Below are 27,284 nucleotides of genomic sequence, written 5' to 3' on the forward strand. Positions count from 1 at the left end.
GATCTGTCCCTGGTGCATGGGCAGGCTTCTGGGAATCCGGTACCTGTGGTGTGACACCTTGTATAGCCTTGGTGCAGTGGGAAGGGGCTTGGACCTGCCTAGGCTCAGTGAGCTGGGCTCTGCTGACTCCCCATGGGAGACCTCGATTTGGGGGATGTGGAGCTGTGGGGTGGCTTGGGAAAGAGGGCTGGGGATGGGAGGAGGGAGGAGGGGGGGTCTGTGGATAGCATGAGGAGTGAGTAGAAAATTTCTTAATAAAGAAAAATAAAATAAAATAAAAAGAAATGAAATGTAAAGAACACACACATACCCCTCAGTAATAAAAATAATATTATAGGGTAATGTGAAAGAGTCAAAATGATTTGCTGCTGGCCCCATAAAAAGGAAGGATGCATGCTAGGTATTTCTGCTTTTCTTTTATGTTACTCAGACACGCAGATTAACAGGAGACATTCCTTTGCTGTTATCTGTTCTTTACTTCCTTTATTTCCACCATTCTCCCCCAGTAATTCTGGTTTACACCTTCATAACCCACCAACCTGGCAGTGTTTCTCTTGAAACCCATGTTGTGGTGTGATGTCAGGCTAGTTCTTCTCCCGACTTCATGAATAAAAAATGTCTTTGCTTTCTTTTTGTAGAGTAAGTTCATTGGGATAAAAAATTGTATCTTAATAGCTATAAAGAAATTGCTAGCAATTTCACCATTCTGATACCCTTGTTCACTATTGCAGAGGACGTCTCCTAGAGACTTTATATTTGTTCTAAGAAATATAGTTTCAAAAAAAGTGACTTATGCTATACATTCATAAAACTCATAAAAATTCCAGACAGTGTGGTGCACATTTATAATCCCAGTACTGGGGAGGTGGAGAGAGGCAGATCCCAGGGGCCCACTAGATAGCCAGCCTAGCCTAGTCAGGGAGTTTCAGGACCCTGTCTCAAAAATAAGATGGAGAACAATTGAAAAAAATACAGCTAATGTTGACCTCTGGCCTCAACACAGATGTACACATGTACGCACACAAACATATGTACCCACATAAGCATGTATACATACATACACATATATACAAAATAAAAACAAAACACTCAGAGCCACCCTGGCCATTCCTGTTTTTCTAATCTTATAATGTTGGGACCACAAAGGTCCTTTTGCCCACACATCTCCAAGGACACCAGGAATGTTAATCATACAGTAGTGTCTCCTGAAAAGAAGAAATACCTGTTCTTCCATTCAGAAGGCAAGGAATTGGAGGTGGTTAACAGCCTGGTGATCTGCATTATCTGTCGGGCCAGGCCATATCAAGCTTTCACAACTAGGACCAGAGGTGGCTAATAGTCTAAATGACCCTTTCATTATTTGTATAGCCAGGGGCTCCCCCAAGCTCTCACAGCTGGGACTAGATGGCTAATAGTCCAAATGACCTCTGTGCCATCTGCATGACCGAGATCATGCCAGATGCTTTCCTGGCCTATTTCTAGAACACATCTTCTTGGAAGAAATGATGCGTGCTTTGAGCTAAATTTCAATGTAATTATGCCTCCTTGTGCACCAGAGATTGTATTATACCTGGAAACTTTTTTCCAATTTGTACTGTTTATAAATATGATGGCAATAAACTGCCTGCATCAGACTCCCAAAGTTTGATCCAGCCTAAGTCATTCTAAACTAAGTTTTCTTTTTATTTTTCATTAAGAATTTTTTTTTATTCATTTTACATATCAATCACAGATCCCCTCTTTCTTCCTCCTGCCCCTCCAGCCTTCACCCCCAACTCACCTCTCCCCATTTCCTCCTACAGGAAGGTAAGAGCTCCCATGGGGAGTAAGCAGAGCCTGGTACATTCAGTAGATGCAGGTCCAAGCTCCTCCCCCTGCCTCAAGGCTGTGCAAGGTGTCCCACCATAGGTAGTAGGTTCCAAAAACGCCAGCTCACACACCAGGGATGTATCCTGATCTTACTGTCAGGAGGCTTCTTAAGCAGATCAAGCTACACAACTATCTCACTTATGGAGAGGGCCTAGTCCAGTCCCGTGGAGGCTCCACAAGTGTTGGTCTAGATTTCATGAGTTCCCACTAGTTTGGTTTGCTAAACCGAGTTTTCATTCTCACCTCTTGGAAGATTGTTTCCCTGCCTGCCATGACACTTGCAGGGGCCTGTAGCACAAATTGTTAGAAGGTCTTGTTAATAAAAACAAACCTGGAGCTGGGTATTGGGGTGAATGCTGAAAGATCAGAGAAGCAGAACAAGCCACAGCTGCCTCACCTTGCCAATTCCTCACCTGATCCTGTTTCCTCAGACTGGAAGCCTTTGAATTCTCATCCAAGTGGATCTCAGCTGAACTGCTGCTAAAAGCCTAAAAGCTTAACCAGGCCATAGTTCCTCATCCTCATGCCTTAAATACCTTTCTGCCTCCTGCCGTTACATCCTGGGATTAAAGGCATGAGTCACCATGCTTGGCTGTTTCCAGTGTGACCTTGAACTCACAGAGATCCAGGTGGATCTCTGCCTCTGGAATGCTAGGATTAAAGCCATGTGCTACCACTGTCTAACCTCTATGTTTAATATTGTGGCTGTTCTGTTCTCTGACCCCAGATAAGTTTATTAGGGTGCACAATATTTTGGGGAACACAATATCACCACAGGGGCCCCCTTATTATACCCTATTCTTGTCTCTATGGAAGCCTTCTACATAGAATTGTTTGATGTATCATAAATAGACCTCTGGATTCTGTGATAACAGTCTCTCCTGAAATGCCCTTTCCAAATCCAAGCCATCTTTGGGACATTTTCCAAAGTAGGAAGTAACTTCTGGAGCACATGGTTACAGAGTCCTCTCTCTAGAAAATTCCTGTTGCTCACACACATATTTTCTTCTTAGGTGTATCCTGATTTGTTGTGTAACTTTTATGTACTGAAGCCATGGATTTAAGGGTTCCAAAGCTGGAAGATATTCAAGATATCTGCAATTTGGTATGTTACCTGTCATTGAAATCCTTCTTCAATAGTTTTTCCTAGTAGTTAAGTTCATTTGTTTGATCCCCTCAATAAGGAAAATCCACTATATCTCATGTCTGTCCATGCCATTCCCAAGTAAGTCCTAAAGGCTGAGGTTGCTTTTCCTCATTACACCCCCAGAGCTGACTTCTTGTGCTTTTTTTTTTTTTTTTTTTTTTTTTTTTTTTGAGGAGAATAATGTAAAGGACAATAAATGTGTCTGGAAAACCTTGCTCTGAATATTTGTGATCTTGGGTTAAACAAACAAACAAACATTTTATTTCTATTAGGTTTCAGTTTCCTCATTTATAAAACATACATAATGCCTACCTCATAATACTATGGTAAGAAGAACATGAAATGAAAATTAAATCTGTGTACATTTGAAAATCTCTGGTACAGATCTTTGAGTTAATGGAGCAGTTAGTATACATTTGTTGGACTAGAATAAGGCTTACTTCCTGGAACTACAGAGACAAAATCAAATCTTACAGTTTAAAATTCTATGCACTTTGCCAAAGTCTTTTCTTGATCACCGACTATTTTAAGTTACTTGAATCACTTTCTGATCTGACTTCTGGTCATAGTTTCTACATCCCATCCCTTTTACAAATGGTCTTCTCTACTTCACACTCCCAAAGTCACTTCATAATTATCCTGTCATTCCACATGTAGCTTTGAGATTAAATTAGTTCTCAAACCTGAATGTATGTTAAACTCATCTGGGAAGCTTTCTAAAAACTAATGCTATATGTATTCATTTTAGAAAAGTTCTTGAGCAGGCTAGAAATGTGGCTTCACAGTAGAGCATCTTGAATGTGCTAAGTGTCTGGGTTTGGTGCCAATACTGAGAATAAGGAGTCCTTGGTGAGGACTAGCTAAATGCTGATACTTATAAACAAATCTGCTGATGTACTTTTTAGAAACAATTTCACAAATTCATTATTTATTTACTTATTTATTTTTAGGTATATGTATGTATGTAGGTATTCCTGTGGGGGGTGTATATGTGGATGTGCCTGTGCATGCATGTATGCATGATGACCAGAAGTCAGTTTTCACTCTTGCTTCTCAGCAGCCATCTACCTTGTTTTTTGAGACATGGTCTCTCATGACCAGCTCACCAATTGGCTAGGCTGGTTGGTCAGTGAATCCTAGGGATCTGCCTGTCTCTACCTCCCCTACACCTGGTGTCTTTCTTTTTACTTGGGTTCTGGGGCTCAAACTCAGGTCTGTGTTATCAATAGCAAGCATTTCATCAATTAAGCTAGTTCCTCGTTCCTAATTTCGTAACTTCTATTTTCAATGCTTAAAATCAAAAGCATTTCAGAATCAGATTCCACTCCCTTCCACCTTTGGGAAATGTAAAAATGATACAAACACCATTATTGTAAAACATCTCCAGTGGCTGTAGCACCTTCCAGCTAAGCACACCAACACATGGACAGTAAAACATATAAGCACCCAAATCAAGTGAAAACAATAAAAATTATAATCAGAAAAGCTTTATAATATTTGAGATTATGTTTTGCAGCCAAAGGAATTTGGGTATGAAAGTGCAGAAAGAAATGGCAGTTTTTGAACTGAGTTGTAGGTAAGGGTTTGTACACAAGGTCTTTTTTGTTTTCTTTTCTGAGACAAGGTTTCACTATGTAACCCTGGCTGTCTGGGAATTCACTGTGTAGACCAGGTGGCCTCTGGAACCAGTTCTCTCTGGTATCTTGTCAGTACTCACTCTGGTGTGTAATCCACATCTAATGGCTTATAGAAAATATGTCCAGAAATAATGAATGAGATAAACTTTCTGTGTAGATAATGTAGTAGTTCTGACATATTTCCTAAAGTGAGTTATCATCTATAAAAACCATGCTTTTAGATCTTAAAACTGGACACAATTCATTGGAAAAATACAGAAGAATCATAAAAGTCAGTTTGTTATCACATTCTTGGAAATGTGATAACACTCATCCTAGAAATGAATACTTATCAACTAATTTAAATAAAAGAAGTTTTTCTTTTTATGAAATTTAATTGTACACAAGGCATTAAACAATATTCAGTAAATTAAGCAAAAGATTAATGAACAATGAGAAAATCAGTTTCACTAGGTATCATAATGAAGGACTCTGAAGAGTACTTTGATTTTTGTTTAATCTAAGGTTGGCTGACATTGTTAGATGGAATTGCAGGAGTCATGCACACATCAGTAGAATTAAGCAGCAAATCAAACGAATCTCCATTTCTTTTTGTTTTTAAAGCCTCTAAACAAAGCTAAGAAGACAGTAAAGACCGGACACTCAGAGGAAGCATTTGAGAAGCATTAAGATGGAAAGTCTCAACCATTAGTACTATGAGACCTACTCATCAGGAGTGTGTGTGTGTGTGTGTGTGTGTGTGTGTAAAAGAGTTTGATTGGGTCATGTGATCATGATCATGAATCTGGCCTGCCTGAAGTCTTCAATAGCTTAACACCCAGGGCAGACAATGGTGCAGATGAAGTCTCTAGGCAATATTCTGAAGAAGGTCCTGTTGCTCAGGGAGACAGACCTTTTTGTTTTATTTAAGCCTTCAACTAATTGGATGAGGTCTACCAGTTTTATTGAGGGTAATTTGTTTTATTTCGTGGTCACTGGTTTAAATACAAATCCTATCCAAAACACCTTCCAGTGTGACACATGGAATTAGTCATCATAGATATTAACTCAAAATGACCCCTGTTACTAAAAATACCCAAATTAAGTTTTACTGATTATTGTCAAATCTTCATAAATTCCTAAATGCACATTGGTCTCTTTCTTATACTTGTTGTTAGATCGATATATGAATAAAGTGTTCACCATCAAGAAGCACTCTTGAAGTATGATGGTCATGAGTCATACTCCAAGCTTTTGAGGAAAAGGATATGTAGCAGAGTCAAAGATTCTCTCCCGTTTCTTAGTTCAAAAGTTAGGTCTTTGGTAAAACAAGAAATAACTTACCAAGACACTGAAGATTAGACAGAAATCACAATTCAAGAAAAATCAGCCTTCCACTGGAAAGCAAAGAAAAAAAAAGATGGAAATAATGTGGACAGCTTTGAGGAATGTCCTGAGAGGACCATGGGACTTGCCATACACTCTGTTGTGGCTAAGACCCCTAAATAATGGAGGAAGTTATACATTCACTCATGTGGAAGAAGACATTTAGAAAGCAGGTAATCTATCCATGTGGAGATGTGTCTGATAATTTTTTTTACAGTAATTATTTCTTCAATGCTTATTCTGCACCAGAGAGTGTCAGGTACTTTTTGTTTTCTCATTTTATCCTCGCACTGATCTCACCTTGACACCTTCCCTTTGTCTGTTTTAGGATACTTTTACCCTCACTAGAAAGCTAATAGGGCATCCAGTATTTCTTGTAAGATTTTTTTGTGGATTGAGTGAATTGAAATTCAAAATGTACTTAGAACAATGCCTAACACCCTCTAAACACCCGATAAATATTACAGTTGCTCTTAGGATTCCTTTGCTTTTGATTTTACTTTTTATGTAATCTTTGAGAATTTCGTATGTTTACAGTGAAATCTTGTCACTAACCCTTCATTTCCCCCATATCTTCCTTGACATGTCTACCTCCCCACTTCCTGTCCTCTTCTTCCTTTTCCCCTTGAATCACCAACTAAGTCCATCTAGTGATGCCCATATGTGCCTTGGCAAGCGACCATCTGCAGAGCATGGGCAGCCTACCAGCCTACCAGGACCACACTCCCAAAGAAGGTTTCTTCTCTCAGCTGTTATCAGCTGCCAAGAACTCCCCAGTTTGGGGTAGTCCTGGGTTCCTTTTCCATGCTGGGATTTTGATGAGTTTGATCTCTGCTGCAAATAGAAGCTTTTCTGACTGAGGCTGGGAGAAGCCCACATTTGTGATGTAGACATAACCATTTAGAAGACAGTTTGGTAACATGATAATTAGAAAAATAACAATATTAGGTTCCACCCTTGAGCCTAAGATCTCTTCAGCCATGGACATGTTTACAGTGTCAGGCAGGAATTCTCTGTACATCAGGTCTCAAATCCAGTTAGAAGAGTGGTTTCTTGTCCCATAAAAGCCATACCACTGTTGGACTAGTGAGCACATTTGCCTGGCAGGAAGGTATTTTAGCATGTAGGATCCAATACTGGGCAAGAGCATTTATATTTTTCACCCTGCAGCAGCCTGTACGGCAGCTTCTGGCACTGTGCGAGCTAGTCAGCATGGAGGAAATTTATGGGTTGGTTTGAGATTGATTTCTCTGTGTTCTGCAGTGTGTGGTGTCTTCAGCAATAGAGTCTTACCATTTAGTTATGGTGGATAATCATAAGCAATGGCAATAGCTGATGTTGTTTTGGATACCTCCATGGCCTAAGGATACATGGAAAAGCCCATCAACTGATTAGTTAGTAAGCTAATTTCAAGATATAACTTAAAGAAAAGTCCTAATGGAGGTGCCTTTAATGGCTATAGAGTGGCAATCCCAGAAAATGTGAGTCATTAGACAAAATTTGCAGTTCCAGTAATACGCTTTAGATTTTAGACCTTTAAAGGTAGGCTGTATGCCCAGGAGTAGATGGCCAACAGAAAGGGAACTCAACAGGATCTTTGGAGGTTTCTAGTCTCACAGTATCTTGTTAGGGCTTTCCCATTTAAAAAAAAAATGATCTTACATACATACACACTCACACACACACATATTCTCTCTTTTTTCCTTCGCATATATATTATGGCTTCCAGTTCAGTGTTTTGATAGGATTTCTGAGTGTATGAATGAGTAGATCTTTGTTTCTTGTGGCTTCTCTTGGGCTCTTTTCCTTCTGTTTGTTTGTTTTTGTCCAATTCTGATGCATTAGCTTTTGATTTCTCTTATTTTATTTTAATTATCCCTTATACTATCATTTTCTTTCTAATGAGAGACAGAAAGGAGTTAGATCTGGAAGGGAGGGGAGGTGGGAAGGAACTGGGACGAGTAGAGGGAGGACAAACTGTAACCAGGATGTAGTATGTGAGAAAAGAATCTATTTTCACAAAAAGGAAACAATTTAAATTCTGAATTTAATACCAGATACGGGGTATTAAATGAAATTTGCAGTGTCATGAATGGGCTTTAGATTTTAGAAGATCCTCTTCCAATTCTTTCTCTTCTTTCTACAGAACTGGAGTCTTTACCTCTGTCTCCCTTTACTTGCAGGCAGACAATAGACCCACAGACCCGTTGTCCTCCAGTTACCTCTTCTCAATCTAAGCCAACAAAAGAGGGAGGGGGACCTACATTCAATAACATTTGCAAGAAACAAGAAGTTAGGAAGCGCCTTTTCAGAATTATGGAAGCAAGGGAAACGGAGTAAGGGATGAAAGGAAGGCATGCAGAAATTATTTGAGAGAAGGAAGTGAACACAGGAAGGCAGAGCCCTCTGCTTGACCTCTTTTCTTAAAAACACAGGGTGGGAAGGTGATTGTTGTAGGGTCCTGTGAGGTTCCCTTTGGGGAGGGCATGAGTAGGCCGCAGAGTCAAAGACACTGGAGTCAGGTTGAAAACAAGAAGCTCGGATTATTCAGGAAGAGGCAAGCCTTTAATACCTTCCATCCCACCCTGGGAGAAGGTCTGATGAATAGTCATGTGCTGATGTGACATGGCTGCCTCTCATTGGTCCAGGTCATCTCAGATCATGGCTCAGCTGCTGTTGCTAAGGCCCTTAGACAGACCCAGGTTGGCTCTCAGGAAGTACCTTATGCACATGCTTTCATTACCAGTTTGGGCCAGTTGGCCCTTAGGCCTATTAGGGCTGAGTCATCCCATAGGTAATCTCTTGTCAAAGTAGTGGAATGAAGGAAGGAAGGAAGGAAGGAAGGAAGGAAGGAAGGAAGGAAGGAAGGAAGGAAGGAAGGAAGGCAGGCAACCGGGCACCAGAACTTCAGCTAACCCTATGATTCCCACACTTCAGTTCTCTATGATGGGTGAGTTTTACACTAACAAATTGGATTTAAGAAACCTAATTGAACCAACCTTAGGAGTCCACTGTACATATATTTTGTTGAGAACAGACAGAATGAGATAACTAGAGAGAGAAGATGGGCTATTAAGCATTCAGAGATGGCCCCTGAAAACAGCAGGAGAGAATGATAAAGCAGGGTCACTACATTACTCTCCTACACCAATAGCTTAATACGGGCTTATTTCACATACACACATAGATGAGTTTTCATGAACTAGCAGAGTCTACTTTTTAGTTTAAACCAAGTTTAGTTGGGTTTCTGACATTGGTAATCAGGAAGATTGCTATCTATGTAACTTGAGAAAACTGTTTTTTTTTTTTCCATTAAATGCAAAGAAATTTTCAAGAAATTGGAAAAACTGAAGAAGCAATTTCATTTCTCTGATTTTATAGGGTAAAAACACAGGTGATTGTCTACAGGGTCTTATTAAATAAGAAGATGAATCATGATTTTGTCACTGGAACTATTGAAGAAAGTTAGTATTTACACAATTATAAAGCTCAAACTGATGGTAGAACCTCTTTTTTTTTTAATCTCCCTTGAAGATCTGTCACTAGAAAGAGAACACACTGATCATATAGACTTTAGGTATTCTTGGAAGGTGGCAATTATTTTTATTATATCACAGAAAGCTGGCATTTGTATTTTATGCTTCAGTCTCCTAAGCTGGTTAATGTGAATTGTCTTTCGAAGATGTCTGTACTCTCTGCTTGGCGACCACGTAGGAGGCACAGAACCGGAATTACAGTTGGAGCAAATCTATCAGTGGCATTGATGTGCCTGCTGCTTTTCCCACCTGGTGGAGACACAAAGTCATTGCTAGGTGTATATGTACAGTACAAAGTATATGCCCACAAAGCTGTATTTTGTTCTCCTTTATTCAGATATTTTATAAGTAAAAACTATTATAACTCAGATATTTTTGCAGAAAAAATTGTAAATTATCTTTTGGGCTTTTGTTCTGTAGAGACATTTGCTATATGTTTTAATTTTACAAATAAAATATACTTACTATAAATGAGATGCACACACACACACAAAACAATGTGGTAAGAACCATAATTTTTAGCTGTTTCTCAGAGACATTTTAAATTTTCTGTTGCTTAGGATGAAATTAATTTTTTTATGGAAGGAGTCTTTAGATTTATGTTCAGTGCCAGCTAACTGTGGTTTTGGTTCCTATCACCATTGCTTGTTCTTGAATGGAGTCATAGAATATGCTATCTTCTGTGTGTGAGTGGTTTGCTAGTCTTCAACATTGCTGAATGAATAATGTTGTGTGCTTTACGAGCTAGTGTTTGCACACAGCTAGGCTGCATTCCAATGTATTAATATAGATGCAACATCTTCTGATGCTGAACGTGGCTGGCTCTTATGAATAAGGCTTCTTTGTACATTCTTTGAAATTCTTTCTGTAGGCGTAGGCTTTCATTTGCATGATTTCCCAGGAGAGTAATTGCTGTGCCGTAGTGTAAGTGTGCATAAGAGACTGTCAATTTTCCTTGCGGTTGTGCTAGTTTACACTGCCCTTAACAAGGCCGAAAGGTCCTGTTTTCATTATAATTTTAGGAGGAGTCAGTGTTCACTGTGGTTTTCTAATGGGATCCACTTGATGATTAGGCATGTGTACACCCTACATAATGATCAAGCAGGCACTTAGCATTCTGCCTCCCTGCCACACCCTTGTGGTTGAAGCCCTTAACTCCTCTGTTCTAGTTTTTCACAAAACATGTGTGTTTTGGTAAACTGTGTCCATGCTGTACCTTCATCAGTTAAGTCGGTATAAAGTAAGACTCAGTACAGCATGATTTATACTCAAAAGAACTGCAAGTTTGTCAGGAACCTGGTGAGTTTATGTGGAAATATTGGTTTTTGTTGTTGTTGTTTGTTTATTTTGTTTTTCAAGACAGGGTTTTTATATATGGCCCTGGCTGTCCTGGGACTCACTTTGTAGCCCAAAGGCTGGCCTCGAACTCAGAGATCTGCCTGCCTCTGCCTCCTGAATGCTGAGATCAAAGGCGTGTGCCACCACTGCCTGGCTGGGAATAGATTTTTAGTTGCCAGATCGAGATGGACTACAACATTGCGCTAGCCTAGTCCATAACGAGTTGGGATATAGTGCACTGGCATGCTCAGTTTGAAGTCACTGTAATGGTCAGCTTGGTGTGATGACACTGAATTCACTGATGTTAACGTTCAAAAAGGCTGAGGATCTAGAACTTTTCGAAATCCTATCAAGAAAGGAGCTCAAAGGTTTAGAGAGTTAAGTACATTGCAGTGGATTGCTCATGTTAATTTCCCTCTAGCCCAGTGGGTCTCAACCCATAGGCTTTGTCTCCTTTGGGGGTTGCATATCAGATAACCTGCATATCAGATATTTATGATTCATAAGAGTAGCAAAATTGCAGTAATTAGAATTCACCACAGTTGAGGAACTATATTATCACAGCATTAGGAAGGTTGAGAACCACTGCTAACCCAACCTCTACTGTAATCCTGGAGAAGACTCCATGATTACCATCTTTGCAAGGCTTTGAGAAATACACTGTGAGAAAAGCTCCAGTGTCCATGAAAGAACTGTGGTAGCTGTTATCTATAGGCAAATGATGGTGGCTGGAGAGTCTACCACTGAAATGGTGGAGACAGTGGACTTACAGAAGGCCAGGAAGTAACACCTAGCCCCTAGAGACAAATACATATATATATATATATATCACCGTTGCTGGAACTGGCAGCAGGAATAAGGCAGAATGTTGCAGAATATTTGTTTATACTGTAGAGATGTGTCTTTACCTAAGGCACCTTCTGATTGGTTTAATAAATAGCTAAATGGCCAATAGCTAACAGGAGAGAATAGGTGGGACTTCTGGGCAGAGAGAGAGAAACCAGGAGGAGGAATCTCGGTGTGCAATTTAACCAGCAGACTGGAAGCCAGCCGGGTGTGCCATATGAAGAAGAGGTAACGGAGCCACATGGCAGAATGTAGATTAAAAAAATATATAGGCTAATTAAGTTATAAGAGCTAGTTGGGGAAAAGCCTAAGCTAAGGCCAAGCTTTCATGATTAATAAGTCTCCAGGTCATTATTTGCCAGCTGATGGTCCAAAGAAAGTCCGAGGAGAAAGCTTGCTACAGCAGAATCGGGGAGCTTTGACTCCAAGCTTTCCTAACTAAGTTTTCTTGAAGGAAGCAATCAGAACCTGTATGTTTTGTCTCACAGTGCAAGACACCCTTTCATTTCTCTTACAACTAGGACAGATTCATTGGATTCAGTTAGGCACTTCTCAAGGTCATTTTGACTTCACAGATATTCTTTCATACTTACTCCTCATTTACACACCGTTCATGGACAGAGAATAATGAGACAGTTCTATAATATTAAAACCAAGAAATGTCACCATTATAGTTACCGCATGCACGTGTGTCTTTGAATTATGAAGGCAGTGTAGAATAATTTCAACAGAGATCTTGTGCCTTTCAAAGCTTAAAAATTTACTATCTGCTCCATACAGAGAAAGTTTATCTGCTATAGTGTAAAAATATAGACTCACCATGGATAGAACTTGAGTCCTTATGATCCCCTTTTTTTGTTAGTTTAAATTCTAGTCTATTATGTTTACCTGTCTGTAGATTTCTTTTAGATTAGATTAATTTATTATTATTCTGAGTTTTAGAGATGACAGTCAACCTCCTAGAAGGCAGATTGGAATGGATCTTTCCCTGAAGAGGGTGGGCTGCTTGGCTTCCCTTCTCTAAAGTATATTTTGAAGAGTTTACTCATCAGTAACGATTGCAGGTCACCGATACAGTAAAAAATTCATTCCAATGCTTAAGATGTTACCTCATATTTTAAATCATTAACATTAATTACATAAAGACTTCATTAATATTTTAAAAGACTATTAATTTGTCAAAATTAAAAGTAATGCATATTTGAAGGAGACATACAAATGGCCAATAAATAAATGAAAAACTGCTCAATAATACTAATCACCAAACAATGTCAATAGATAATATAATGAGTATTCTCTCTCTTAATAAATTGTTCATGCTTCTAATACTAGTGTGCGTGCGCGTGCGCGCGCGCGCGCGCGCACACACACACACACACACACACTACAGGGAGATGTTCCCTTACACCTGTTAGGATGGCCATTAAAAAATGACTAAATGACTAGATTTGGGGAGCATATGGAGAAATTAAAACTCTGAACACAGCTTGAAGAAATACAAAATGGTGGAGATGTTTTAGAAAATAGTATGGAGGATCCTTAAAAATTGAAAATATAGCTGGGTGGTGGTGGCACACACCTTTAATTCCAGCTCTTGGGAGGCAGAGGCAGGCAGATCTCTATGAGTTCCTGGCCAGCCTGGTCCACAGAGTGAGTTCCAAGAGAGCCAAAGCTACTGGTGGTATGGCCCAGCCACTGAAGGCCGGATCACCCGCCTGACTTTGATCCCTAGGGCCCACATAGTAAAAGAAGAAAACCAACTGCTGTAGTGGTCATCTGGCCTCTACATGCCTGTCCTGGAATTTGTCCCCACATTGAATGAAGAAATAAATGCAATAAGAATATATAAAAATATGATGTGATCATGTGATCTAGCAATCCCATCCAAAAGAATTGATCAGGCTTTATAAGAGGTCTTAATACTGTTATGTTCATTGCAACATGTTCAGAAAAGCCAAGATGTGTGATTAGCCTAATGCATAGGAGAAGATGAATGGATTAAAAGAAAGGAGTGATATGTGTGTTTGGTGTAACAGCACACAACCGTTCTGTACCATGTCCAGACATAAATGAACTTAGAGCATATTATTCTGAGTGCAATGTGCCTAACAGACAAGGAAAAATACTGCACAATTTCACTTAGATGAAGTGTTTAAAAACAATGAAATCTGAACAGTCAATGAGAATTATGTTGCTTGGGGATAGGGAGATGGGAGATTCAGAGTTACTGATCAATGGCATGTATTTCCAACTAAGAAAAATAAATACATTCTAGAGATTGACATCTGCTGTACATCACAGTATCTATACACAACAACAATGGATTGCACTCCTAAAATACTATGAAGAGGTAGACCTCATGTTAGGTGTTCGGATCACAACAGTTATTAGGAAGTAATGCAGCCGGGCACTGTTAATAAATAAAGTTGCCCTGGGGTCAGAGCTATTAGAGCCATAGCAAGAGCGTGGTGGTTAGAAGAGCTAGGTAGATTTCTGTGTGTTCAGGGATACAGCCAGTATTGGAGACATATGCCTTTAAGACCTGGAGGGCGGTACTTACAGGCAGTGATGAGGCAGTCATGTGGTTGGGTTTACAACCAATGAGAAGGCAGAACAGAAAGATTATTTAAACAGAGACACAGGAAGTACCTCCCTCTCTCGGGGAAGCTAGGAGCACTGCAGGAGGTAAGATTTTATCTCTGAGCTCTGACCTCTCGGCTTTCTCTTTTACATTGGCTCTGTGTTTCTTATTTTAAAAAGACGATTGGTTACATCTACATCTGGTGCCCAACGTGACAAGAATCCATTAAAAACTGCTTGGGGCCGGCTCGCTCCCTAGCCCCGGCCCAGGTCTGCTTGGCCTCAGGCCGGACTGTGAGCTGCTTGCTTAAAGCCAGTGCTACAAACAGCTCAGGCCTGCCCTGCTAATCAGGGCCCCTGCCTGTAAAGCCAAGCCTTGACTCGGCTCAAGAAGGAACAAGTGGCTGGCTTTAAGCTTTAGCCGGCTACCCCTTCGCTTTCACTTTCGCTTTCGCTTTCTCTCTGTCTCTCTGTTTCTGTCTCTCTCTCTCTCTCTCTCTGGATTCACACCTAGGACACTAGGTGGCTTTTTTGAAATTCGCTCGGATTTCTACTGTTCTACGCAGATTTGGTAAGTCATAAAGGAAACTATTTAAACGACAAATTTTTTCCACATTTAAAAAAAAATGGGTTTTCTGTGTACATTGGAAGAAAATTGGGTTTTGTTTGAAATTTTAGGCAGTCTGACAATGGAACAACTATATGAAAAGATGAGTATTATGGGAATTATGTAGTTTATCACCATGCTTATTCTCATTTTACTATTTAAAAAGATAGTCGATTTAAGTGCCAGGATAACAGCTTTAGAAAAACCTGTTAATTTTAACAGTGAAGTTGGTTCAAGTTTGGATCATAAGGTTACAGAAAGAAAGCCTGTTTTCACACAGTCACCCTTAATTTATCCTGTAACCGTACAGCAGATGCCTGATCAAATGGCTACACAAAATATCTGGGCTCCAATTGAACTGATGGATTTTAAAAGGTTTAAGGAGGCAATAGTATCTTATGGCATGCATTCCCCATATGTAAAGCAAATGTTAAACTCTTGGTCAACATATAATAGGATTATACCACAGGACTGGCGGGACCTTGCACAAGCTGTTCTGGAACCCAGCCAGAGAATTCAATTTCTAACGTGGTTTAAGGAAGAGCTAGAAAGGTAGAAACACAATGGAGGGATAAAGGAATACAAGTTTGTCAGGATCAGCTTATTGGAGAAGGCCAATATGCTTCAATACAAACACAATGTTTATATGATGTTCAAACCGTAATTTTATGTCGAATGGCAGCCTTGAATGCATGGGACAGAGTTGAGGAACCAGGGAAAAAACCTGAGTCATTCACAAAGGTTATGCAAGGCCCAAAAGAATCTTTCACAGATTTTTTAGAAAGACTGGCTTCAGCAGTAAACAGAATGGTCTCAGGATCAGAAGCTAGTAAGGCAATAATTGAAGCTTTGGCATTTGAGAATGCGAATGCAGCATGCAAAAGAATAATCAGGCCGTTAAGGGCAAGATCTGCACCTTTGGAAGATTGGATTAGAGAAACAATTAATGTTGAGGCTGATGAGCATGATGATACGTGGGTAGGAAAAGTAATTTCAAAAGGTTTGAGGAGTGTTAGATGTTTTGGGTGTGGAAAGCAAGGACATTTTAAAAGGGACTGTAAACAGGTCATTCCTAGAAGCAGTATTTCTTCAAGGAACAATGGCAACAGAATGCCCCTTCCTTCTGGAGTATGCAGAAGGTGTGGTAAGGGAAAACACTGGACCAATGAATGTAGATCAACAAAGGACAGACAGGGTAATCCTTTGCCTCAGTTTTCGGGAAACTCCCGGAGGGGCCTCATGCAGGCCCCCATAGCAAAACCAGTTCAAACCTTTCCTGCAGCTGTAGAGGAAATCCCTGCTCTGAGCGATTAAATAACCAAATGACTATTGGAATAAATCATGCTGGTCAGGATGATGAAAAAGAGAGAATAGAAAATTCAGGAGAAAACATAAAGAAATTTTTTTGGCAAACTTCTATTAATGAACAGAGACCAAAATTAACGATAAAAATAAATGGTGTTTTGTTGTCTGGTCTGGTAGACACAGGTGCGGACATTACCATAATTGCACCAGAATTTTGGCATCCAGCTTGGCCTCTTCAGGAGGTAAACGTTCCACTGTTAGGAATTGGGACATTATCTGGAGTGAAACAGAGTGCAAGATGGCTGGAATGTATAGGTCCAGAAGGACAGAGAGGAAAATTAAAACCATATGTGGCTAACATAGCTATGAACCTGTGGGGTCGAGACTTGTTGCAACAATGGAATACTCAGATTAAAATCCCTCCAATCTCAGAAACAAATCATAAACTAGCACATGTTTCTGAGAGAAATATTAGAAGGCATTATTTTGAGTGGTCACCAGCCATCCATATTATACAAGAACAGGGCACAACAACTGATAATCCTCCAAAAATACCAACAGCTCTACCTTTAAAATGGTTAACAGACAAGCCTGTATGGGTTCAGCAATGGCCTTTAACAACAGAGAAACTCCAGGCTTTAGAAGAGCTGGTAGAACAGCTAAATGCTCAGCATATTGAACAGTCAACCAGCCCTTGGAATTCTCCTGTATTTGTTATTAAAAAGAAATCTGGTAAATGGAGAATGGTAACAGACCTTAGAGCAATTAACAAAGTAATTCAGCCAATGGGCTCTCTACAATCTGGAATTCCTTTGCCTACTCTGTTACCAAAAGGATGGCCTCTCATAGTTATTGATTTAAAAGACTGTTTCTTTTCAATACCCTTACAAGAAAAAGACAAAGAAAGATTTGCTTTCACAGTGCCTACTTATAATAATTCTCAACCGGTTAAAAGATTTCAATGGAGGGTCCTCCCACAGGGAATGTTAAATAGCCCAACTCTGTGCCAATATTTTGTACAACAGCCATTGGAAGTGATACGTAAAAAATTTCCTAAATCTATAATTTATCATTATATGGATGATATTTTACTAGCTGACTCAAATGCAGATACTTTAGAAAGAATGTTTGAAGAAGTAAAGAAAATTTTGCCTTGCTGGGGATTACAAATTGCTCCTGAAAAGATACAAAGAGGAGATTCTATTAATTATTTAGGATATAAAATAGAGCTACAAAAAATTAGACCCCAAAAGGTGCAAATTAGGAGAGATAGACTACAGACTCTTAATGACTTTCAAAGATTATTTGGAGATATTTCTCATCTACGAACTATTGTTGGGGTAAAAAATGATGAACTGACTAATTTGTTCAAAACCTTAGAAGGTGACAAGGACTTAAATAGTCCAAGAGAATTATCACCTGAAGCTGAGAAAGAATTGGCCTTGGTAGAAAAGAAAGTACATGAAGGGCACGTGGATCGTATTGATCCAAAGCTGGATTGCATTTTGGTTATTTTACCTTCTAGCCATTCCCCTACTGGAATATTAATGCAGAGGGAAGATATTATATTGGAATGGATATTTTTACCAAATAAACCAAATAAAAAATTAAAAACTTATGGGGAAAAAATCTCTGACTTGATTTGGAAAGGAAAATTGAGACTTCGTCAATTAGCAGGAATAGACCCAGCAGAAATTGTCGTACCTTTAACTAAGGAGGACATTGAAATATTATGGACAGAAAGTGAACCTTGGCAAAGAGCTTGCAGTAATTTTTTGGGAGAAATTAACAGCAAATATCCCCAAAGCAATAGAATTGATTTTATAAAGAGAGCTGAATGGATCTTGCCTCGAATTGTACGGCAAAAACCCATATCTGGAGTTTGTACATTTTATACAGATGCCAACAAACAAGGAAAGGCAGGTTACAAATCAGAAAATTTAAGTAAAGTGGTACAAAGTCCTTATAATTCAGTGCAAAAATCAGAATTGTATGCTATTCTGTTGGTATTAATGGATTTTTCAGAACCTCTCAACATAGTAACTGACTCTCAGTATGCTGAAAGAGTGGTATTACATATTGAGACTGCAGAATTTATCCATGATGCTTCAGAATTAACTTCACTATTTATTCAATTACAAGATACAATCAGGAAAAGGAGTCATCCTTTATATATAACTCACATCCGATCTCATACTGGTCTGCCAGGCCCTTTAGCACAAGGCAATGATGAGATTGATAAATTATTGATAGGAAATGTGCTGGAGGCCTCAGAATTTCATAAAAAACATCATGTCAATAGTAAAGGTTTAAAAAAGGATTTTTCCATAACCTGGCAACAAGCCAAAGAAATAGTAAAGAAATGTCCTACTTGTTCCTTCTATAATCAAACGCCATTGCCAGCAGGATGTAACCCAAAGGGTACTCAGAGGAATGAAATCTGGCAGATGGACGTGTTTCACTTTGCAGAATTTGGAAAATTGAAATATGTACACCACACCATTGATACTTATTCAGGATTTCAATGGGCAACTGCTTTGAGTTCTGAAAAAGCTGATTCTGTAATCACTCATTTGCTAGAAGTTATGGCCATCATGGGTATACCTGCACAAATTAAAACTGACAATGCTCCATCATATGTCTCTGTTAAAATGAAACAGTTTTTTGCTTATTACAATATAAAGCATATTACAGGCATACCACATAATCCTACAGGTCAAGCAGTTATAGAAAGATCAAACAGAACTCTAAAGGATATGCTAAATAAACAGAAAGGAGTAACAAAAACCCCCAGAAATAGACTGCATAATGCTCTATTAACTTTGAATTTTCTGAATGCCAATGAGAAAGGAACAACAGCTGCAGAGAGACATTGGATAATAGAAAAAACTACAGAATTAAATCAGCCTATATACTTTAAGGATGTGCTGACCTCAGAATGGAAGCCAGGGTATGTATTACGTTGGGGACGAGGTTTTGCTTTTGTTTCTACAGGAGAAGATAAGCTGTGGGTACCATCAAAATTGTTAAAGGTTCGATTTGAACAAGAGAAACCTCTTAATTAGAGGAGGTGATAGTTCATCAACCAGCATGAACATCCAATTTAAACTAACTTGTACAATAACACATGCCTTTTCATTTAATCAGATAATAACTTGCCAAAAGGGAACATCCCCAAAGTTAGTCTTGGGGAAAGGTTTTTGTTTTTGTCTTTTAGGAGAATGATGGTTAAGGAATCTGAAGAACACAAGACAAATGAGACAACTGAAGAAAAGGGACAAATCATCTATCCCAGGAAACAAAGTGAAACGGCGTATGGGTATATATAATCTAAAAAAAAAATTTATGTCTTCTTAAATGTTTGTTTCTGCTTTTCTCTAAAGATTTAACACTATTGGTTTTCTAATAGTCCCAGTTCAATTAAAATTTAAAGCTGACTTTGGAGTTGGAGAATGGCTCTCTCCTTCTTTAAACTCAAGCATGTTGTTAAAAGGAAAATGCAAACTCCCTGTATCATGCCAGAAAGAGCCATTTTCTGCTATGGGACAGGACAAAAGCAAAATTAATTAAGGGACTATTCTATTACTAATCTCAACTCTTTGATTCTATTCTGATTCTTTAAACTTTTCTTAAAGTATAAATTTTATATCAAAATTTACAAGATTAATATATACATATACATTTTAAACTTTGTTAAGATATGAATGGTCATATAGAGTACTAACTAATTCTAGAAAAAAGGCTTCAATTAGCTGCATATATATGTCTTTGTGTTCGAGTCTCTTATCAGTTTTCTGCAGGAAATCATGGCCAGGCCTAACATCAACTGAAGTCTCCAGGAAGAAGATGGGGCCCAACAACAACAACAACAACAACAATTCCACGTGGACAATAATAATATCAATAAGCTGACAAACATCATCTACAGATCACCTTTGAACTACAAGGTGCTCAGAGCAATTTTGAGATGACTAGCTGAGATGATCCAGTCTCAAAGACTACTTGAATAAGGACTTGAGATAAACCCTGAACTTTGGCTTTATACATAGACTGGATAATAATGAAGGATATAGTTATCTTTCCTAGAATTTGACAATTAACCTAAAAAATTTTTCTTTCAGGATAAAGATAACTTCGCCCATACCCAGCAGGAAGCAATTTTAAGAATGACGCCCACATTCCCAAAGAGGTGGTGTGGGGCGGGTGGTTTTTTTTTGGTTCTTTTAATGGGTTTTGGGTCTGGGATAATTTTCATTATTTAGGGGGGTAGGTTACAAGTTGTCAAGGGTTAGGAAAAAGGCTAAGCAAAGGAGATTAGTTTTAAGGTTCTTGTTTTTTTTAATAAAAAAAAAAAAGAAAGAAAGAAAAGAAAAGAAAAAGACAATTACTAGTTTTAAATACATTATTACCAACTATTAGGATATAAAGAAATGAAAGTTAGTAGTTAGACATTACAATAGAAATTGTAGTCATATTAGATATGTTTTAAAAATTGAGCAGATGTATTTTAGACAGGTCATCTTCAAACCCTTCAGAGATCTACCGAATATGGCATTTAAAATGTTTTAATAACTTAGAAATTTTTCTTTTTTTGAGACATGTCGGCTCCTGGCAGTACTAATCTACTTCAGAGAAAATATGGGCATTGAAGAAACTGCATATGGAGTTAACTTTCATTGTGGCAAAAGTTAGCCACTGGACAACAAAGTATCCTCAAATCAACAGGACAAAATGGACAGACAGAACACGAAACAAAGGACTACCGATTCCTGCCCAAACAAGTGTGGTTATGGCTTTATCAGAAGGCATCTTCTGAGGCCAGGACAATATGGCACCATCCCTGAAGTGGACTTCACAATCCGGAAAAGGTACAGTGTCCTTTTCTTAGAAGGCAGCTGAACAGGCAGTGGGCCGATGGCTTCTGTTGTGCAATGGAACAGCAACTAAAGCTCACGCCTCTCAATAGTAGACTGGCATTTAATAGAGGGATGTGGAGAAGAAGGGGATGCTGAGATGAAGCCATATATACACAGCCAAGAAGAATGGACAGCTGAATTCAAAAATCATCAACAATTTCCAGAATTTAAAATCCTGAATCATGACATGACACTAGTGGAATTCAGGTGTTTCTGGTACATGGACTGCTCTCACCCAATGTGAGGTTGAACTGTTGACCTTGTGTACAACCTACTTCACAAATGAGTCTGTCAGATACCATAAGCCTATAGGCTGAAGATGATGGCCCAACACTGTGGAGAAACCTCAGGTGACTGTCCAGGCAGCTGGCTCTTTCTGTCAACTCACAAAATTTTTGGAAGCTGCTTTTGTGCACTTCTTGTTTTTATTTTTGTTAGCTAATATTATTTCCTTCTTGGGTCTCTGAGGGAGTTGAAGATTAGTTAGTTATAGTTGAAGATTAATTAGGATAGAAAGTGAATTAGATACATTTTGGACTTACTAAAATAGGATAGATAAGGGAATTATTTTCTCTGATTTGTCAAATACAAATGGACTAGACATCGTTTAGGTATTTGTTACTTGTATATATTGTATATAGTTATTGTACTTTTGTATATAGTTTTTCTTTTGTTAGTTATAACCTTTTGCCTTTTTTCTTTTTATTAAAATAGAAAAGGGGAAATGTGGTGATATTTTATTTGTACTGAAATGTTATTTTAATTTTATGTTAATAAATAAAGTTGCCCTGGGGTCAGAGCTATTAGAGCCATAGCAAGAGCGTGGTGGTTAGAAGAGCTAGGTAGATTTCTGTGTGTTCAGGGATACAGCCAGTATTGGAGACATATGCCTTTAAGACCTGGAGGGCGGTACTTACAGGCAGTGATGAGGCAGTCATGTGGTTGGGTTTACAACCAATGAGAAGGCAGAACAGAAAGATTATTTAAACAGAGACACAGGAAGTACCTCCCTCTCTCGGGGAAGCTAGGAGCACTGCAGGAGGTAAGATTTTATCTCTGAGCTCTGACCTCTCAGCTTTCTCTTTTACATTGGCTCTGTGTTTCTTATTTTAAAAAGACGATTGGTTACATCTACATGGCACAGTGGCCCATACCTTTTAATCCCAGCACTCAAGACTTGAAGAGACTGGTGGATCTCTATGAGTTTGAGGACAGCCTGGTCTACATAACTAGTTCTAGGCCAGCCAAGGATACATATAGAGACCTTGTCTCAAAAATCCAAAAAAGAAAAAAAGAGTAATGCAATTCACTATATAAAATTCTAAAAGAAGGGCTGGAAATAATGGCTAAGTGGGTAAGTGTTTGCTACAAAAGCCTGAGGATCCAAGTTCAGTCCTCAGCACTCCCAATGGCAGGTGTACCTCTCACTCCAGCACTGGTGGTGGCTGAGAGAGGAGGGAGGGTCACAGGGTTCTGCTGGCTTCCAGCCTAGTGAAAAAAAAGGTGACCTCCAGGTTCAGTGAGAGACCCTGCCTGGGGGAAGAGGGTGGACACCTGACATCCTTCCCTGGTTTCTGCCTACACACACACACACACACACACACACACACACACACACACATATATATATACATATATATATACACGAATACACAGACACATATAACACACAAACACACATGAATACACATGCACAAATATAACACACACACACACAAAAGTGTAAAACACTAAAAATAGAAGAAAAGCTGCAACTCTCTAGATCCTCATCTATGGAAAACCATTGTTAATAATGTTCTTTTTAAGCAGTAATTTCAATCTTAAAATACTAAATAAATAAAGCATTGATGCACTCATTTTTTATTATTTCTAGATTAACCTCAAAAGTACTATTTGTAGAATATTTAGTCAATAGATAATTAGATGTCATATATATAACATAAGGTTATATATATTTTCTGAAAATCAATGAATGTATTTAGGACAGGTTATTATTTCCTGAATTATTGAAGTCATCCTGGAGATAAAATTGTTTTGAAATGATTGATTCTTTTCATTACCCTGCAAGCCTGAATATTTATTAATTTGTCCTTCTCTTCACTGTTTATATTTTGGAAACTTTTCAGGGAAGCAGAAACAACAGCAACAGCGGTTACTATTATAATACACCTCCAGGACCACACTCCAGCTTAGCACATCAGCCATCCCCAGCTCTTATGGAGGTCATCTTTGCTGTGGGATTCTCCTGTGGCTTGTCAGAGAGGGCATTTCATGTCAGAATGCTTCCCGGGATGGGGGTGGTGTAGTGATGGTCAATCTTCATTGGCAACTGGACTGGATCTGGAATCACCTTGGAAACACTCTCTGGGTGTGTCTGTGATGGTGTTTCTAGAAATGTTTGAGTGGGACAGATTCTCTCATGGAACCCAGAGCTTGCCGATTTGGCTAGGTGGGGATTGCAGGCACATGCTGCAATCATAACTGGCTTTTTTTTTTTTTTTTTTTTTTACTGAGTTCTAGGGGTCCTTATGCCTGTGTGGCAAGAGCTTTACCAAAACTCAGTCATCTTCCCAGTATTCAACAGTATTTATTGATAGTCACTTCGAACATAGTATTGTATTAGTACCATGAAAGTAAAAAGAAAAAAAAAATACATTCCCAGCTATGGATATAGAAAAATGGAATAAGGCAAGAAATGTTTTGGAGTCACTCTGCATAAGTAGTTTACTACTTAATTCTTGAGTCTATTTTGAGTTAGTTGTTTAGAAGGCAGGAGCCCTGTGGTGTAGATAGAAGATAGTATGTTTTCAGACCGTGGTAATGTTTTTAGAGAGTTCTCCACTTCAGCAGCTGAAATAACAGAAGGAGGTGGCATCAGCAATGTGAAAATCAACTGTACCACTAACAGTTCAGATTTTTTATACAAGATATGTTGCATATTAGGCAGAAAGTGGCATTCAGATACGGGATTGAATCTGAGTAATGAAAGAGCTAAATTTCATTATAAAAGGGAAGCAAAGGACAGAACATGAACATTGTCATCAAGAAGGACACATGACTGGATATTTGAAGTTGTCTTAGGTAGGGTTTCTATTGCTACAATGAAACACCATGACCAAAAAGCAAGTTGGGGAGGAAAGGGTTTATTAGGCTTACACTTCCATATTGCTGTTGTTGTTTTTTTGTTTTTTGTTTTTCCTGTTAATTATTGAAGGAATTCAGGACAGGAACTCAAACAGGGCAGGACTCTGGAGGCAGGAGCTGATGCAGATGCCATGGAGGGGTGCTGCTTACTGGCTTGCTCAGCCTGCTTTCTTATAGAACCCAGGACCACCAGTCCAGGGATGGCACCACCTACCGTGGGCTAGGCCCACCTCCATTAATAACTAATTGAGAAAATGCCTTACAGCTGGATCTCATGGAGGCATTTCCTCAACTGAGGCTCCTTCCTCTCTGATGACTCCAGCTTGTGTCAAGTTGACACACAAAACCAGCCAGTAAGGAAGCTAAGATCCACATGTGAGGAAGAACACATGACATTTTTTCTTTATGTTGGGGTTACCCCATTTAGTTCAATCCCCCCCAGTTCCATTCATTTATCTTCAAATTCATTTTTCTTTACTGCTGAAATTCATTTTCTTCCACTGTGTGTATTTACCACATTTTCATTATCCATTCATTAGCTGAGAACCATCTAGATGATTCCATCTTCTAGTTATATAGAATGACAATAAGCAGGGATGAGCAAGGATCTCTGTAGCAGGATGTGAGTCCTTTGGGTATAAACTCAGGCATGGAATAGCTGAGTAGTGCAATAGTTCTATTTTTAGCTTTTTGATGAGTCTCCACACTATTTTCATAGTCTGTGCTCCCTCCAACAGTGAATAACATCCATGCCAGAATTTGTTTTCTTGGTGATAACCACTCTGACTGCCATGAGATGGACTGACTCTCATCCTTCCTTCCTTCCTTCCTTCCTTCCTTCCTTCCTTCCTTCCTTCCTTCCTTCCTTCCTTCCTTCCTTCCTTCCTTCCTTCCTTCCTTCTTTCCTCCCTCCCTCCCTCCCTCCCTCCCTCCCTCCCTCCTTCCCTCCCTCCCTCCCTCCCTCCCTCCCTCTCCCTTTCGTTTTCTTTCTTTCTCTTTCTTTCTCTCTCTCTCTCTCTTTATTTATTTTTGAGACAGGGTTTCTCTGTTTAGCTTTGGAGCCTGTCCTGGAACTCGCTCTGTGGACCAGGCTAGCCTGGAACTCACAGAGATCCTCCTGCCTCTCTTCCCAAGTGCTGAGATCAAAGACGTGTGCCCCCACCACCTGGCAAGATGGATTCTTAAAGTAGCTTCAATTTACAATTCCCTGATGAATAATGATGCGTAATACTTTAAAATGAATTTATTATCCACTTGTATTTCTGCTTTTGAGAATTCTTTATTTAGATCTACAGCCTGTTTTTGATTGGCTTGTTTTCTTCATTTTGGTTTTTGGGTTGTGTATTCCAGGTGTTAATCCTATGTCGGGTGTATAGCTGGCGGAAGTTTTCTCCCTTTGTATGGACTGCCTCTTCACTTGGTTGACCACCTTTTTGTTTTTGTTGCTGTACAAAGATCTTTAGTTCCATGAAGCTGCATTTGTTAACTGTTGGTCTTATTTCCTGAACAACTGGACTCCTGTTTAGAAAGTCCGTACTTATGCTTTTGTGCTGCTGTGAACTCCTTCCCTGGATTTTAGCAGTTTCATGATTTATCATTTTATGTTGAGGTCTTTGGTCCATTTTGAGTGAAATTTTGTGAGTGGTGAGAGATAAAGGTCTAGTTTCATTCTTCTGTTTGTGGATATCCAGTTTTCCCAACACCATTAGCAGAAGATGCAGAGTAATTAATTTTGGCAAAATGGCCGTCCTACCAAAAGTAATTTATAGATTCAATGCAATTGAAATGCCCCCTCCCCATGCCATTCTACACAGAAATAGAAGAAAAAAATCTTAAAATTCATGTGTGTAGCATACAGACTTTCACATACATCTTGTGTGAACTCTGTTCCCATGAGCTTTTTTTACTCCCTTTGGAGGAATGCCTCTGCCTGCCCAAGGAATGCTGCAGGCAGGATCTCTTCTCCCACTCTTCTCAGCAGCAATCAGCTTAAGGGCATGATAACAGCCTCCATTTAGTCAGGAGACCATTTGTCTTCTGAGCACATCTGGTGATTGCAATAAGAAATACTCTGTATGTTTTTCATTGTTTCTCTGTCCCTGCTTTGATGAACTATCCAAATAAAAGCTCAGCAGAATGCCAGTAAAGGGCTCTGGAGCAGAATAGCCTTGGGACCCCTGGTTCTGTTGAATCTCAAATTTAACTTGAGATCCTGGGTACCAGTCATCATCACATCAAAATATATATGGAAACAAAATACATATGGAAACAAACCCTGCCTTTTGAGACAGGGTCTCATTGTGTAGCCATGGCTGGCCTGGAACTTCCTATGCAGAGCAGAACGTCTTCTAACTCACAGAGATCTGCTTGTCTCTGTTTCTCACATGCTGGCATGAAGAGCGTGTGCCACTATGCCCAGTCAAGACTTATGTTGATTTGGCACTCCAGGAAATGAGTGGAGCTCCCTCATTCTGCTGCTCACACTTCATCCTCCTCTCCTTTCTTTCAATTTATACCTCAATAATTTCTGAAAAAGGATTAATGAAAGCCTCTAGAACGACTCTCAGGAAAGTAGAAATGTAATAAAATGATCTTCAAGTTTCCAGCCAAGTATATTTCTTGCCTTCAGACTGTGAAATAACAGTATTGCTAAATGAGAAAAAAATCCATCTAAGTAATATATGAATTTGGGTCTAATGTGAATAGAACTTTATTAATATGCATTTTCTGTGGCTTGAGTTTTATTTAATAGCATGACCTTGGGATTCATCCACAGTTGCTCTCTGCAGCCCTGACTTGATTTTCACAGTTCTATGTGAAATTTCATCATACATACTGCAACTTTTTTTTGGTATTTTGTTTTTCCTTTGTATTGTTGACAGACATTTGGATTGTTTCCAGGTTTTGGGCTATAATAAAAAATGCCAGTATCAATTTTTTGACAAGTATTGTGGTACACATATGAGAACATTTTGGAAGGAGACATATATTCCT

General features: G+C 39.0%; 1 protein-coding gene across 1 annotated transcript in view; it reads left to right on the plus strand.

Moving 5' to 3' along the window:
* The window catches only part of LOC121827841 (uncharacterized), an 88,815-nt gene that overhangs the window by 47,640 nt on the left and 13,891 nt on the right, over positions 1-27,284 (plus strand). The window contains exon 6 of the mRNA XM_076566085.1: positions 2,883-2,974. The gene's annotated coding sequence lies outside the window, so the exon portion shown is untranslated. The remainder of the gene's footprint in view (positions 1-2,882; positions 2,975-27,284) is intronic.

This window comes from Peromyscus maniculatus, chromosome 3 (assembly GCF_049852395.1).
Source record: "Peromyscus maniculatus bairdii isolate BWxNUB_F1_BW_parent chromosome 3, HU_Pman_BW_mat_3.1, whole genome shotgun sequence".
In the NCBI taxonomy this organism is placed as follows: Eukaryota; Metazoa; Chordata; class Mammalia; order Rodentia; family Cricetidae; genus Peromyscus; species Peromyscus maniculatus.